This window comes from Hippocampus zosterae, chromosome 5 (genome assembly GCF_025434085.1).
Source record: "Hippocampus zosterae strain Florida chromosome 5, ASM2543408v3, whole genome shotgun sequence".
Taxonomy (NCBI): Eukaryota; Metazoa; Chordata; class Actinopteri; order Syngnathiformes; family Syngnathidae; genus Hippocampus; species Hippocampus zosterae.
In genome coordinates, this window is record NC_067455.1 from 6,364,241 (window position 1) to 6,378,095 (window position 13,855).

General features: G+C 46.4%; 1 protein-coding gene and 1 long non-coding RNA gene across 15 annotated transcripts in view; both read left to right on the plus strand.

Moving 5' to 3' along the window:
* Nucleotides 1–13,855, plus strand: part of LOC127601352 (chondroitin sulfate proteoglycan 5-like) — a 36,014-nt gene that overhangs the window by 4,347 nt on the left and 17,812 nt on the right. The gene's annotated exons all lie outside the window — the stretch shown is intronic.
* On the plus strand, nt 7,392–13,726 carry LOC127601362 (uncharacterized). The gene is made up of 4 exons (XR_007962541.1): nt 7,392–8,100; nt 9,448–9,669; nt 12,868–12,918; nt 13,030–13,726. It is a non-coding gene; the product is annotated as an uncharacterized LOC127601362 (long non-coding RNA).

Genomic DNA, 13,855 nt, shown 5'->3' on the forward strand with positions numbered 1-13,855 from the left:
GTGCAATTAAATTAAAAAAGTTAAAGCTGTAAGCATATTTACGCCCTCAGGCATGTCGGAGTTCTCATTGTAACATACATTCAGTCATTTTCCGATCCGTTTTATCCTCACAAGGGTCACGGGGGGTGCTGGAGCCTATCCCAGCCGTCTTCGGTCAGTAGAGAGGGGACACCCTGAACCGGTTGCCAGCCAATCGCAGGGCACACACAGACAAACAACCATCCGCGCTCACACTCACCACCGAGGGACAATTTGGATTGTTCAATTAGCCTGCCATGCATGTTTTTGGAATGTGGGATCTGGAGAGAACCCACACAGACCTGGGGAGAACATGCAAACTTCACACAGGGTGGCCGGAGCTGAAATTGAACCTGGTACCTCTGCGCTGTGAGGTCAACACGCGGACCACTAGTTCACCAGGCCGCTCCCCAGAAAATCCATCCATCCATGCATCATCTACCGCTTATCCGGGGCCGGGTCGCGGGGGCAACAGCTTTAGCAGGGAAGCCCAGACTTCTCTCTCCCTAGCTACTTCTTCCAGCTCTCTCCGGGGGATCCCGAGCCGTTCCCAGGCAAGCTGGGTGACATAGTCTCTCCAGCGTGTCCTGGGTCTTCCTCTGGGTCTCCTCCCGGTGGGACATGACCGGAACACCTCACCGGTGAGGCGCTCAAGAGGCATCCGAATCAGATGCCCAAGCCACCTCATCTGGCTCCTCTCGATGTGGAGGAGAAGCGGCTCGACTCTGAACCCCTCCCGGATGACTGAGCTCCTCACCTTATCTCTAAGGGAGAGCCCGGACACCCTCCGGAGAAAACTCATTTCGGCCGCTTGTATCCGGGATCTCGTTCTTTCGGTCACGACCCATAGCTCGTGACCATAGGTGAGGGTTGGGACGTAGATCGACCGGTAAATTGAGAGCTTCTCCCTTTGGCTCAGCTCCTTCTTCTCCACGACAGACCGATACAACGTCCGCATCACAGCAGATGCTGCACCGATCCGCCTGTCGATCTCCCGCTCCCTCCTACCCCCACTCGTGAACAAGACCCCAAGATACTTGAACTCCTCCACTTGGGGTAAGATCTCTTCCCCGACCCGGAGGGGGCACTCCACCCTTTTCCGACTGAGGACCATGGTTTCAGATTTGGAGGTGCTGATTCTCATCCCAACCGCTTCACACTCGGCTGCGAAACGCTCCAGTGAGAGTTGGAGAGCCCCGTTTGAAGGAGCCAACAGCACCACATCATCTGCAAAAAGCAGGGATGCAATACTGAGGCCCCCAAAACTGACCCCCTCAACGCTTCGGCTGCGCCTAGAAATTCTGTCCATAAAGGTTATGAACAGAATCAGCGACAAACGGCAGCCTTGGCGGAGTCCTACCCCCACTGGAAACGATTCCGACTTACTGCTGGCAATGCGAACCAAACTCTGACATCGGTGGTATAGTGACCGAACAGCCCGTATCAGGGGGTTCGGTACCCCATACCCACGAAGCACCCCCAACAGAACTCCCCGAGGGACACGGTCAAACGCCTTCTCCAAGTCCACAAAACACATGTAGACTGGTTGGGCGAATTCCCACATACCCTCAAGGACCCTGCTAAGGGTGTAGAGCTGGTCCACTGTTCCACGGCCGGGACGAAAACCACACTGCTCCTCCTCAATTGGCGGCTCGACTTCCTGACGGACCCTCCTCTCCAGCACCCCTGAATAGACCTTACCAGGGAGACTGAGGAGTGTGATCCCTCTATAGTTGGAACACACCCTCCGGTCCCCCTTTTTAAAAAGAGGGACTACCACCCCGGTCTGCCAATCCAGAGGCACTCTCCCTGTTGACCACGCGATGTTGCAGAGGCGTGTCAACCAGGACAGCCCAACAACATCCAGAGCCTTGAGGAACTCCGGGCGGATCTCATCCACCCCTGGGGCCCTACCACCGAGGAGCTTTTTAACCACATCGGTGACTTCAACCACAGAGATAGGAGAGCCCACCTCAGAGTCCCCAGGCTCTGCTTCCTCCAAGGAAGGCGTGTTGGTGGAGTTGAGGAGGTCTTCGAAGTACTCTGCCCACCGGTTCACAACGTCCCGAGTCGAAGTCAGCAGCGCCCCATCCCCGCTGTACACAGTGTTAGTGGTGCACTGCTTCCCCCTCCTGAGACGTCGGATGGTTGACCAGAATTTCCTCGAAGCCGTCCGGAAGTCGGCTTCCATGGCCTCGCCGAACTCTTCCCACGCTCGGGTTTTTGCCTCGGCGACCACCGAAGCCGCGGTCCGCTTGGCCAGTCGATACCCGTCAGCTGCCTCTGGGGTCCCACAGGCCATAAAGGCTCGATAGGACTCCTTCTTCAGCTTGACGGCATCCCTTACTGCTGGTGTCCACCAGCGAGTACGGGGATTGCCGCCACGACAGGCACCAACCACCTTACGGCCACAACTCAGATTGGCCGCCTCAACAATAGAGGCACGGAACATGGTCCACTCGGGCTCAATGTCCAGCGCCTCCCCCGGAACATTGGAAAAGCTCTGTCGGAGGTGGGAGTTGAAACTCCTTCTGACAGGGGATTCCGCCAGACGCTCCCAACAAACCCTCACTATACGCTTGGGTCTGCCAGGACGGACCGGCATCTTCCCCCACCATCGAAGCCTACTATCCACCAGGTGGTGATCAGTTGACAGCTCCGCTCCTCTCTTCACCCGAGTGTCCAGAACATGCGGCCGCAAATCCGATGATACAACTACAAAGTCGATCATCGAACTGCGGCCTAGGGTGTCCTGGTGCCAAGTGCACATATGGACACCCTTATGCTTTAACAAGGTGTTCGTTATGGACAATCCGTGACGAGCACAGAAGTCCAATAACAAAACACCACTCGGGTTCTGATCGGGGGGGCCGTTCCTCCCAATCACGCCCCTCCAGGTATCACTGTCATTCCCCACGTGAGCATTGAAGTCCCCCAGCAGAACAAGGGAGTCCCCAGCAGGAGTACTCTCCAGCACACCCTCCAAGGACTCCAAAAAGGGTGGGTATGCTGAGCTGCTGTTTGGTGCATATGCACAAACAACAGTCAGGACCCGTCCAGCCACCCGAAGGCGGAGGGAGGCGACCCTCTCGTCTACCGGTGTGAACCCCAATGTACAGGCACTGAGCCGGGGGGCAATGAGTATGCCCACACCTGCTCTGCGCCTCTCACCGTGAGCAACTCCAGAGTGGAAGAGAGTCCAACCCCTCTCGAGAGAACTGGCACCAGAACCCAGGCTGTGTGTGGAGGCAAGTCCGACTATATCCAGTCGGAAATTCTCTGCCTCACACACCAGCTCGGGCTCCTTCCCTGCCAGAGAGGTGACATTCCATGTCCCAAGAGCTAGCTTCTGCAGCCGAGGATCGGACCGCCAGGGTCCCCGCCTTTGGCTGCCGCCCAGCTCACATTGCACCCGACCCATTTGGCCCCTCTCATTGGCGGTGAGCCCATGGGAAGGGGGATCCACGTTGCCTCTTCGGGCTGTGCCCGGCCGGGCCCCATGGGTGTAGGCCCGGCCACCAGGCGCCTGCCAACGAGCCCCACCTCCAGGCCTGGCTCCAGAAGGGGGCCCCGGTGACCCGCGTCCGGGCAAGGGAAACCTAGATCCATTTATTGTATTCATCATTGGGGTCTTTGAGCCGTGCTTTGTCTGGCCCCTCACCTCGAACCTGTTTGCCATGGGTGACCCTGCCAGGGGCATAAAGCCCCAGACAACTTAGCTTCTAGGATCATTGGGACACACAAACCCCTCCACCACGGTAAGGTGACGACTCACGGAGGGCCCCAGAAAATCCAATTCATTTTATTCTGCTTTGGACATTGAAACTGGAAAATATGACTTGCATTCAATAAGTAAAGAATTCCAATTCCAAGAAACCAAGAAACGATTAAATTCCATATTAGAGTTTGGAATTATGTTGCTTTAAAAACAATTGTAAATTTTTAAGTCAGTTTAAATATACTGTGTGTGCGGTTGTGTTTGTGAACATATATATAATTTTATTTGCTGTAATTATTTTAGGAGTATGTGACATTGGTGATCCTCGTTACTCAAATACTGTATGTAGATGTTGCTCAAAATTTATCATGCTCTCCTTCACATCAGACCTCAAAGTTCACAAAGGCTGTGGGAACTTTGACAATTGACTTAATCATTGGCCAAGAAGAGGAGCGGCTGTTACCTGCTCCAAAACGAAGTTTTTGCAGCACCCCTCCCCCCAGACATGAGTTTGTTTACATTTCATTTAGCAGAGCTGCGCAGAAGCCAGCCACAACGCTTTGCAAGAAAAAAATGAGTTAGGTACTGTATTGCAGAAGTGTCCCCAGCATATCCAATTTATTTCATTCAGCTTTGGACATTGAAACTGGAAAATATGACTTGCATTCAATAAGTAAATAATTGTTTCATCTAAATTCCATATTAGAGTTTGGAATTATGTTGCTTTAAAAACAATTGTAAAATTGTAAGTCAGTTTAAATATACTGTGTGTGCGCGGAGTATGTGACATTGGTGAGCCTAGTTACTCAAATACTGTATGTAGATGTTGCTCAAAATTTATCATGCTCGCCTTCACAGCAGACCTCAAAGTTCAAAAAGGCTATGGCAATTTTGATAATTGACTTAGTCATTGGCCATGAAGAGGAGCGGCTGTTACCTGCTCCAAAACGAAGTTTTTGCTGCACCCCTCCCCCCAGACATGAGTTTGTTTACATTTCAATTAGCAGAGCTGCGCAGAAGCCAGCCACAACGCTTTGCAAGAAAAAATGAATTAGGTACTGTATTGCAGAAGTGTCCCCAGCATATCCAATTTGTTTCATTCTGCTTTGGACATTTCAACTGGATCATTATGATTTGCATCCAATAAGTAACAACAGTAAGTATTCTTTAGTAAGAAATCATGTTTGCGTTGCTCAATCAGTCTTGATAACAGAATTTCCTTATGTGGGACATGACTACGGTACACGTCCTTTATGAACATGCAAGTGTGTTAACAAAATACATGTGTAAGAACACAAGCAGTAAAATGCAAAAATATATGCTCCAACAACACAAATAACACAAAAACGGCAGTATACAGTACAGGTATATGAACAAAATACATTATAACAAGAGTAGTCACAAAATGAGGGCTCTTTGCTCCAAAATGAGACCTATAACAGCTGGTGGCTTTTCTTTCCAATCACTCACTATCTCGAACTTGACCTCCCCTCGATCACCACCCAAGACAGCGTTGCTCAGCTGATGTTGTGCAACAAATGTCTGAAGGCATCCACGGGACCCTTCAAAGTCCTCCATGCCCATAGCGCGATGGAACTCGCCTTCTCTCTGATTAGCGCTCCAGTTAGCGCAAATTGTTTTCAAATCTCTAAATGACCTTTTCAAATCTCTAAATTACCTCGTGCCACCTTACCTCGCTGACCTCATCTGGTCTGCGGACCAGACATTATTAGAAGGACCAAGAACTAAACTGAGGCTCAGAGGGGATGGAGCCTTTTCTGTTGCTGGTCCCTCTCTCTGGAATGACCTCCCACTGAACATTCGGCAAGCCTCCTCGCTGCCCATCTTCAAAACGCGCCTCAAAACTCACTTGTATTCTTTGGCATTTGACTCACCATGACTTAGATTTGTTCTTGGTTTTGCTGTTCGGTGCTTTCTACCGTATTTATTACAGACTGCGTTACTGTTTGTTGTATATGTTAAATTGCTCCATGTAAAGCACTTTGTATGCAGCGATGGCTGTTTGAAAGTGCTCTATAAATAATGTTGAGTTGAGTTAGCATGATAGCAGGTCAAGCATTCCAGGAAACGTTCATTTACTCTACAGTCCGTCGAGCCACAAGCAACTTGCTTTGAGCATCTAATCGGATGCATTCCATGTTCCCTTCCACAGTCATTACCATTCCTTTGTTTGGATGCAACGATCGACAGGACGTAAATGTAAATGAATGGAATAGAAAGTCGTTCACGATTCCAGTAAACGCATACTAATAGAGAGATTCTGCTGTTTTTGTGCCAAAGAGAGTAAAAAGTGGTGCAGACAGTTATTCCGCGGTATCGAACGGGACTTGCTTGAGTTTGCTCTAATTCGAGCTTCCGTATGGCTTCCAGGTTCCAGGTATCGGAACGTTCGTCCGTTGTTATGAATCGATCACTAATGTAATATCCATCCATCCATATTCCACCGCTTATCCAAGGTCGGGTAACAGGGGCAGCAGCTTTAGCAGGGAAGCCCAGACTTCCCTCTCCCCAGCCACTTCTCCTAGCTCTTCCCGGGGATTCTGAAACGTTCCCAGGCCAGCTGAGTGACACAGTCTCTCCAGCGTGTCTTGGGTTGTCCCCGGGGCCTCCTGCCAGTGGGACATGCCCGGAACACCTTTAAAACTCATTTCGGCCGCTTGTATCTGGGATCTCATTCTTTCGGTCACGACTCATTGCTCATGACAGTAGATGAGGGTTGGAACGTAGATCAACCGGTAAATTGAGAGCTTCGCCCTTTGGCTCAGCTCCTTCTTCACCACGACTGACCGATACAAAGCGCGCAGAGCAAGCAGCAGCCGCTTCACCGCTGCGCCTGTCGATCTCTCATTCCCTCCTGCCCTCACTTGCAAACAAGACCCCAAAATACTTAAACTCCTCCACTTGGGACAAGATCTCCTCCCCGACCCGGAGAGAGAACTCCACCCTTTTCCGACTGATTTTCATCCCAACCACTTCATACTCAGCTGCGAAACGCTCAAGTGAGAGTTGAAGGGCCCTGCTTGAAAGAGCCAACAGTCCCACATCATCTGCAATAAGCAGAGATGTAATACTGAGGCCACCAAAATGGACCCCCATCAACACTTACACTGCGCCTAGAAATTGCCAATGTCCGTAATGTTTATGAACAGAATCGATGACAAAGGGCAGCCTTGGCGGAGTCCAACCCTCACTGGAAACGATTCTGACTTACTGCCGGTAATGTGAACCAAATTCTGACATCTGTGGTGGAGGGACCAAAGTGCCCGCATCAGGGGACTCGGTACCTCATACTCCTGAAGCAATCATATAATGTAATATCGTACTCAAATGTGTAATGCATAGATTTTTATTCTGGGTGAGGGAATTTTCGTTTGACAGAAGTCAATAGATGGCAATACTTACTGTAATTATGTTTCATTGAACAATTATAATATTTAAGTCTGGTTTAAAAAATATGAACAGGTATATACATTTGTGTTATTACAGTTGCTGAAACATATTGATGTTGCTTGAAATTTATCATGCTCCCCTCAAAACAGACCGCAGAGTAAAATAAAAGTTAAAGGCTGAGCAATTTTAGTTTATCGTTGGCCATGAAGGGGGGAGGGGCTGTTCCCAGCGCCAAACCCTCGCAGTTGCACTGTTTGAACCTAGTTTATTCAGCTCCCCTCCCCCACACTAGTTTGAGCACGTGATCAACTAGGAGCGCGGTTCATACAGCAGCAACAAAGCTTTGCAAGAAGAGTTGAGTGTTGCAGTCGTGTCCCCAGAAAATCTAATTCGTTTTATTCTGCTTTGGACATCGAAACTGTATAATACGAATTGCATCCAATAAGTAAATAATAATGATGTTTCATCACAATTCCATATTAGCATTTGGGAATAATGTTGCTTTCAGAACAATTACAATATTTTAAGTCGTTTTTAAAATATGTGTGTGTGTGTATATACTGTATATATATACAGTATGTATATACACACACATGTATATATGCTGTGCTCATTTTAGGAGTACATGACATTGGTGTAAACAAGAGTTCATAAAATATGTTGATATTGCTTGACATTTACTATGCCCCACTTCAAAACGGACCTCAGAGGAAAAGTGAAGGAGTTTTGGTTATGAAGGGGCGGGGCTGTTTTCACACCCCAAAACGTCACAGTTACGTTGCAGGAAACGAGTTTCTACAGCTACCCTCCCCCACATCACACTCGCTGACCATCAATTAGGAAACGCGCGCTTTGCTACCTGCACAAAAGGAAGGCGTTGAGAAGAGTGAGCGTACGAGTCAGCATCATCGAGAAAACCCCAGAAAGTGACAAATACTTCAGAATTAAAGCAGGTAAGACACTCAAGTTTTGAATATTTTCTTACAAGTTAGTTATTCTAAGTAATTCGGGCAGGCTCAAAGGTTCGTGTTATATCAGCATTAGAGTGAAACCAACTATATGAATAACTCTACTATGCTGTACCTAAGGAGTTGTCACCAAGATAGAAAGTTTCCTCTCAAACAATAAACTTTCAATAGGCCGTCAGACACACAATACAGCGCCACAGAATAGGCCGTTGGTGTGGTAAAATGAAGTTTTAACACCCCCCCCCCCACCCCCCCGCCGCCGTCGTCTCGCCGTCGTCTCGCCGTCGTCGTCGTCGCCATTTTAGTTGAGCAGAAAATTAGTTGCAAATGACCCAGCGTCTTTCGCCGCCGCCGCCATCTTAGTTGAGCAGAGAATTAGTTGCAAATGGAACCCAGTGTCTTTCCATATACAGAAAGTAACTGCAAAAAGACGATGTAAAATACCAAGCAATTTACAGATAAAGTGGGTTGAACGAAATATTATACTGTGAACCATTATCAACACAAAAGTTAAAATTAAATAATAAATGAATAAAAAACAATAATAAAGGTTAAATGTGTGGATCACCAAAACCTATGCATTTTGGGCTGAAAAACCCCCCACTTATATGAGGAGAGATGCATATTTTCTATGTTTGTTAAGCTTTCTACTATTTTATGGGGACATTTTGATGATTTTTTTTTGTGGCAACATACATTGTCACTGTCATCAACCTTTGCGATTTGTAACCACACTCGCTCATCGTTTATTGATCCAAATATCCTTATTGGCAAAGCCGAATTAGTGGTGATTGAAACTTTGACTTTTCAAACGTCAAACCAGTTATTGGCCCAGGCTTATAAAAACACACTAGTGATGCATTCTCAGCATGAATCTTAACCTTATCATACTCATATCAACTTAGTGATTAGACGTTAATCGGCAAATTAGTGGATGAATGTTGATGTTGATTTTCTGAAATATCGATTGCTGGTATTGGCAGCCTCCACGATAACCTTAAAATAATGCCAGTATCAGCCTGATACCATTATTTGGTTTCGGCACTTACCTATCTTTGCCAAGCACTGGAAATGAGTGATATAGACATTTTTAAAAATTATAATAAGTCGACTTTTAATTGATTACCCGGTCAGTTTCAAATGCTGTATTTGCCCATATTAAACAAAATAAGTTATTTCTATAAGGTATTTCTGTTTTGCCATGTTAATGTGTTCGATTAATATTTTATCCCACAGAACTATCTTGTCATGTAAGCCTGAATTATCAGTACTATTCTCTAACATCATTAATTGCAATGGTATTTTCTGATCTTTTTTTTTTTTAAATAACAGATGGACAATCCCACTGAAGATGGTGATTATTCTGACTCAAGTCTTTTTGGATCAGATGAGGAATACAAACCAACTAAGACATCCTCTGAGTCGAGTGATGACGAGGAGATATTCCATCCAAAGGTAGAAAAATTGTTCTTATGATACATCCAGTGAAGACTCTACAAGTCATCAGACATATGAAGCAGAGGAGCACAGTCATGTCTGCAATTCGTAAAGAAGGTAACCCATTAACCTATGTAAAAACAAAAGATGAGCAAAGAAGATCCTTCTTTAACCATAAAAGCATTTACAAAAAGGGAAGGCAAACGAGTTTGGCACAGAAGTCATTATTGCTTCTACTGTGGCCAATCAAATTTAAAGATGGCAAGGCAATTGGAAAGGAAACATAAGGCATCACAAAATAAATTCTGTGGGGGGGTTTGTGAACACATAAAGGAACAAACTACACAATCAACTCTGAGACGGTCTCCTACAAAAGGAAAGATGACAGAAGTACAAACGAGCACGAAAGCAACACATTCTACCCGTATGTAATCAACTCTTTTCACGCGTAGCAAGTCTACTCCTGTAGCGTTCACACGTCCCATTTTATATCGGTGCTGCCCCGCATACTAGCATTTACTCCAGAGTAAATGTTTAAACCACCTCCTGAGCAGGGTTACATTTGCTCCGTTTTAAGCTGTTTTCAGGGGCTACACTGGTGTAACTTTGTACGTGGCAACGCTCGACATGGGGGCAGTCGGCTTTTGGGGTGTGGGGGGGGGCAGAACGGATGAATGGACATGTCAAGAGTTTTAATTTCTCCATATTTTGTTCCGGTCAGTTGTCACGCAGTATGAGGAACATATATAAATTATATTTAATCCTTGTGTATTTTTAGCCGTTATAAATCAAATGTTTCTTGGGGGAAATAATGCGGCGTAAATTCACTCTAGCACCTAAAGCACTATGAAATGACATACAACAAAAATTTCTACTGTACAATATTACACGATCGATTACAGCATTGTTTTGGGTATTTTTGTATTTAGATTCATGTTCTTACCATTTCATTTATCAAATGCATTGCCCACACTGGACAATGTAATCTATCAATATAAAAGATGTTTTTCGAAACCCCTGCTATTCGCGTTCAATAGAGACCAGGCTCGTTCACTGGCTGCCACTGGAATGCACTTGAAGGGGGAAGATAATTTATGGATGATAGTTATTTTGAATCAGGAATCAGTATTTTATTTCTGCCAAATATTTGCATTGGTCTAACAAAATGTAATTATGTCGGTTGGTTCACACTGACTAGCATGAAATCATACAACATGTTCTTGTAACATACCTTTCAAATGTTATATGTTGCCCAGTAAATCTTCTCTATTCTTAATGGAAGCACGAACTTGTATTTAATACATAATACAATGATTTGCATGTCATGTTCAACCTCTATTTACCGTATTTTCACGACTATTCGACGCATCGTACTAATGGCCGCAGTCTCATTAATGCGTGACATTTCTGTATTTTACACATACACAGGACGCATCGTACGAATAGCCGCAGTTTTACAGTGGTAAAACATACGCCAGCTTAAACATACGGCATGCATGCGCGCACTCTAACACGTTAGCTTGAAGCATACGGTAGCATGCCAAGACATACAGATAAGATAAAAACAAGTTTTTAAAAAGGCAACGAAAGCAGAACTGAGTTCGGGTGTATTTTATTTAGCCATCGTACAATGTTCTCACGTTTTCGATCAATCATCACCCAGAAATCCATCAAAGTCCTCATCCTCTGTATCAGAAGCAGAGGACTGCACATCTCAGTTGTCATTGAATGCATCACATGCTAGTGTGAGTTGCTACTCATTGCCGAGCGGAAAGAAGGAGTAGCAACAGCAAAGTCAACATTTCTCTCGTGTGAAGCTTTCCCACATTTGAAAGTAAAGAACAGAGCGAAACATGGTGGCAGCGCGTGTGTGTGTAGAAAGAATTGAACAATTGTGCAAGTACCGTAATCCATCAAAAACGCCGCGTTCCCTCTCGTTGTTGCGTATTGTGGCGTAACTCGCCCAGCGCTGCCTCTCACTCTTTGTAAAGTTGTGTTTGCCATCGATCATTGTTCCCATGCTGTTCGCAACTTTACTTTGAACGCCCGGTTGATGCCAATGTCCAGCGGTTGGAGTTCTTTAGTCAAGCCTCCGGGAATAACGGCAAGCTCAGAGTTCATTTGCTTGACTTGATTTTTCACCGCTGCTGTGAGATGGTCACGCATGCCAAAAGCATAACCGGTGGCTTTAAGTTTTAACTGAGCTTCGTAGGCATGTCTCTTTGTCGAATTTATTTTCAGGGGTTCTTAGAAACCAAAACCGGAGTTGTTTTGCAACAATGCACATTGCCACACGCTATACAAGTGTTGGTACTGGCTTGAGGCGTCCACTTACACGCCCACCCTTCACCATTGGCGGACTAGCTTGTCTGTCCTCTCTCCCTCTCCATATATGTATATATACACGCCCACCCTTCTCTGATTGGCCGACTTCTTTCACAGTCACTTCCGCCTTTTCTCTATATAAACAGCGTGTTGGCTGTCAGTCAGATTTTGGAACTCAGCGCATATAAAGGACGCTCCGCACCATAAGGCGTCCTGTCCATTTTGGAGAAAATTTAAGACTTTTAATGGCGCCTTATAGTCGTGAAAATACGGTAATTGGCTACACTACTATGTTGGAATTGATGGCTGCAACACGTTCCAAACAAGCTGGGACAAGGTGGTTTTGGATGCAGTGCTCTCTGATAGGTCGAAGGTCATGGCCTTTGAATGTTATCTGTTTTTGGCCTTGCCGCTTACATGCACTGATTGGTCCAGATTCTCTGAACCTTTTGATATTATGGACCAAAGATGACGTAATCCCTCAATTCCTTGCAATTATACGTTGTGAAACTCTGTCCTTCAACGATTCAACTTGTGGTGACCCTCACCCAATCTTTGCTTGTGAATTCAGGATAGCTACTTTTTGACCCAATCATGGCACCCACCCATTCACAGTTAGCCTGTTCACCGGTGGGATGTGACAAACAGGGGTTTGATGAGCATTTCTCAACATTATTTTTTTTGCTAGCTGTTCCATCTTTTATGGAACGCATTACAGCCATTAAATTCTAAGTTAAATATTATTGGAAAAAATTAAATGTACCAATTTGAACATTGAATGTTGTCTTGTCTTTGTAATGCTTCACTTAAATATAGGTTGGACATGATTTGCAAATCATTGTATTCTGTTTTGATTGATGAGCATAATGTCCCAATTTCACTGGAATTGGGTTACTAAATGAATGCCTTGATAGCATATTTTTGTTCAACACTGATTTAGTAAAATGTGTCACTTTGTTCTCCTTTTCATGTGGTGGTATCGACCTTTAGCCCCAAAAAGGGAAAAGCATCTCTCCAAAAGAGGGAAGACTGAATTGGATGGTAAGCTTTGGATGAGGAACTATATCTCTTTTTTCATAATTTAACCAGTTAAAATGCATGCAACGTATTTGACAATGAGTGTCAAATCAGGGATGTCCCATTTCATTGCAGATTCGAGTCCAGGCGGGGACCCTGGCGGTCCGATCCTTGGCTGCAGAAGCTAGCTCTTGGGACATGGAATGTCACCTCTCTGGCTGGGAAGGAGCCCGAGCTGGTGTGTGAGGCAGAGAATTTCCGACTGGATATAGTCGGACTTGCCTCCACACACAGCCTGGGTTCTGGTACCAGTTCTCTCGAGAGGGGTTGGACTCTCTTCCACTCTGGAGTTGCTCACGGTGAGAGGCGCAGAGCAGGTGTGGGCATACTCATTGCCCCCCGCCTCAGTGCCTGTACATTGGGGTTCACACCGGTAGACGAGAGGGTTGCCTCCCTCCGCCTTCGGGTGGGTGGACGGGTCCTGACTGTTGTTTGTGCATATGCACCAAACAGCAGCTCAGCATACCCACCCTTTTTGGAGTCCTTGGAGGGTGTGCTGGAGAGTACTCCTGCTGGGGACTCCATTGTTCTGCTGGGGGACTTCAATGCTCACGTGGGCAATGACAGTGATACCTGGAGGGGCGTGATTGGGAGGAACGGCCCCCCCGATCAAAACCCGAGTGGTGTTTTGTTATTGGACTTCTGTGCTCGTCACGGATTGTCCATAACGAACACCTTGTTCAAACATAAGGGTGTCCATATGTGCACTTGGCACCAGGACACCCTAGGCCGCAGTTCGATGATCGACTTTGTAGTTGTATCATCGGATTTGCGGCCGCATGTTCTGGACACTCGGGTGAAGAGAGGGGCGGAGCTGTCAACTGATCACCACCTGGTGGATAGTAGGCTCCGATGGTGGGGGAAGATGCCGGTCCGTCCTGGCAGACCCAAACGTATAGTG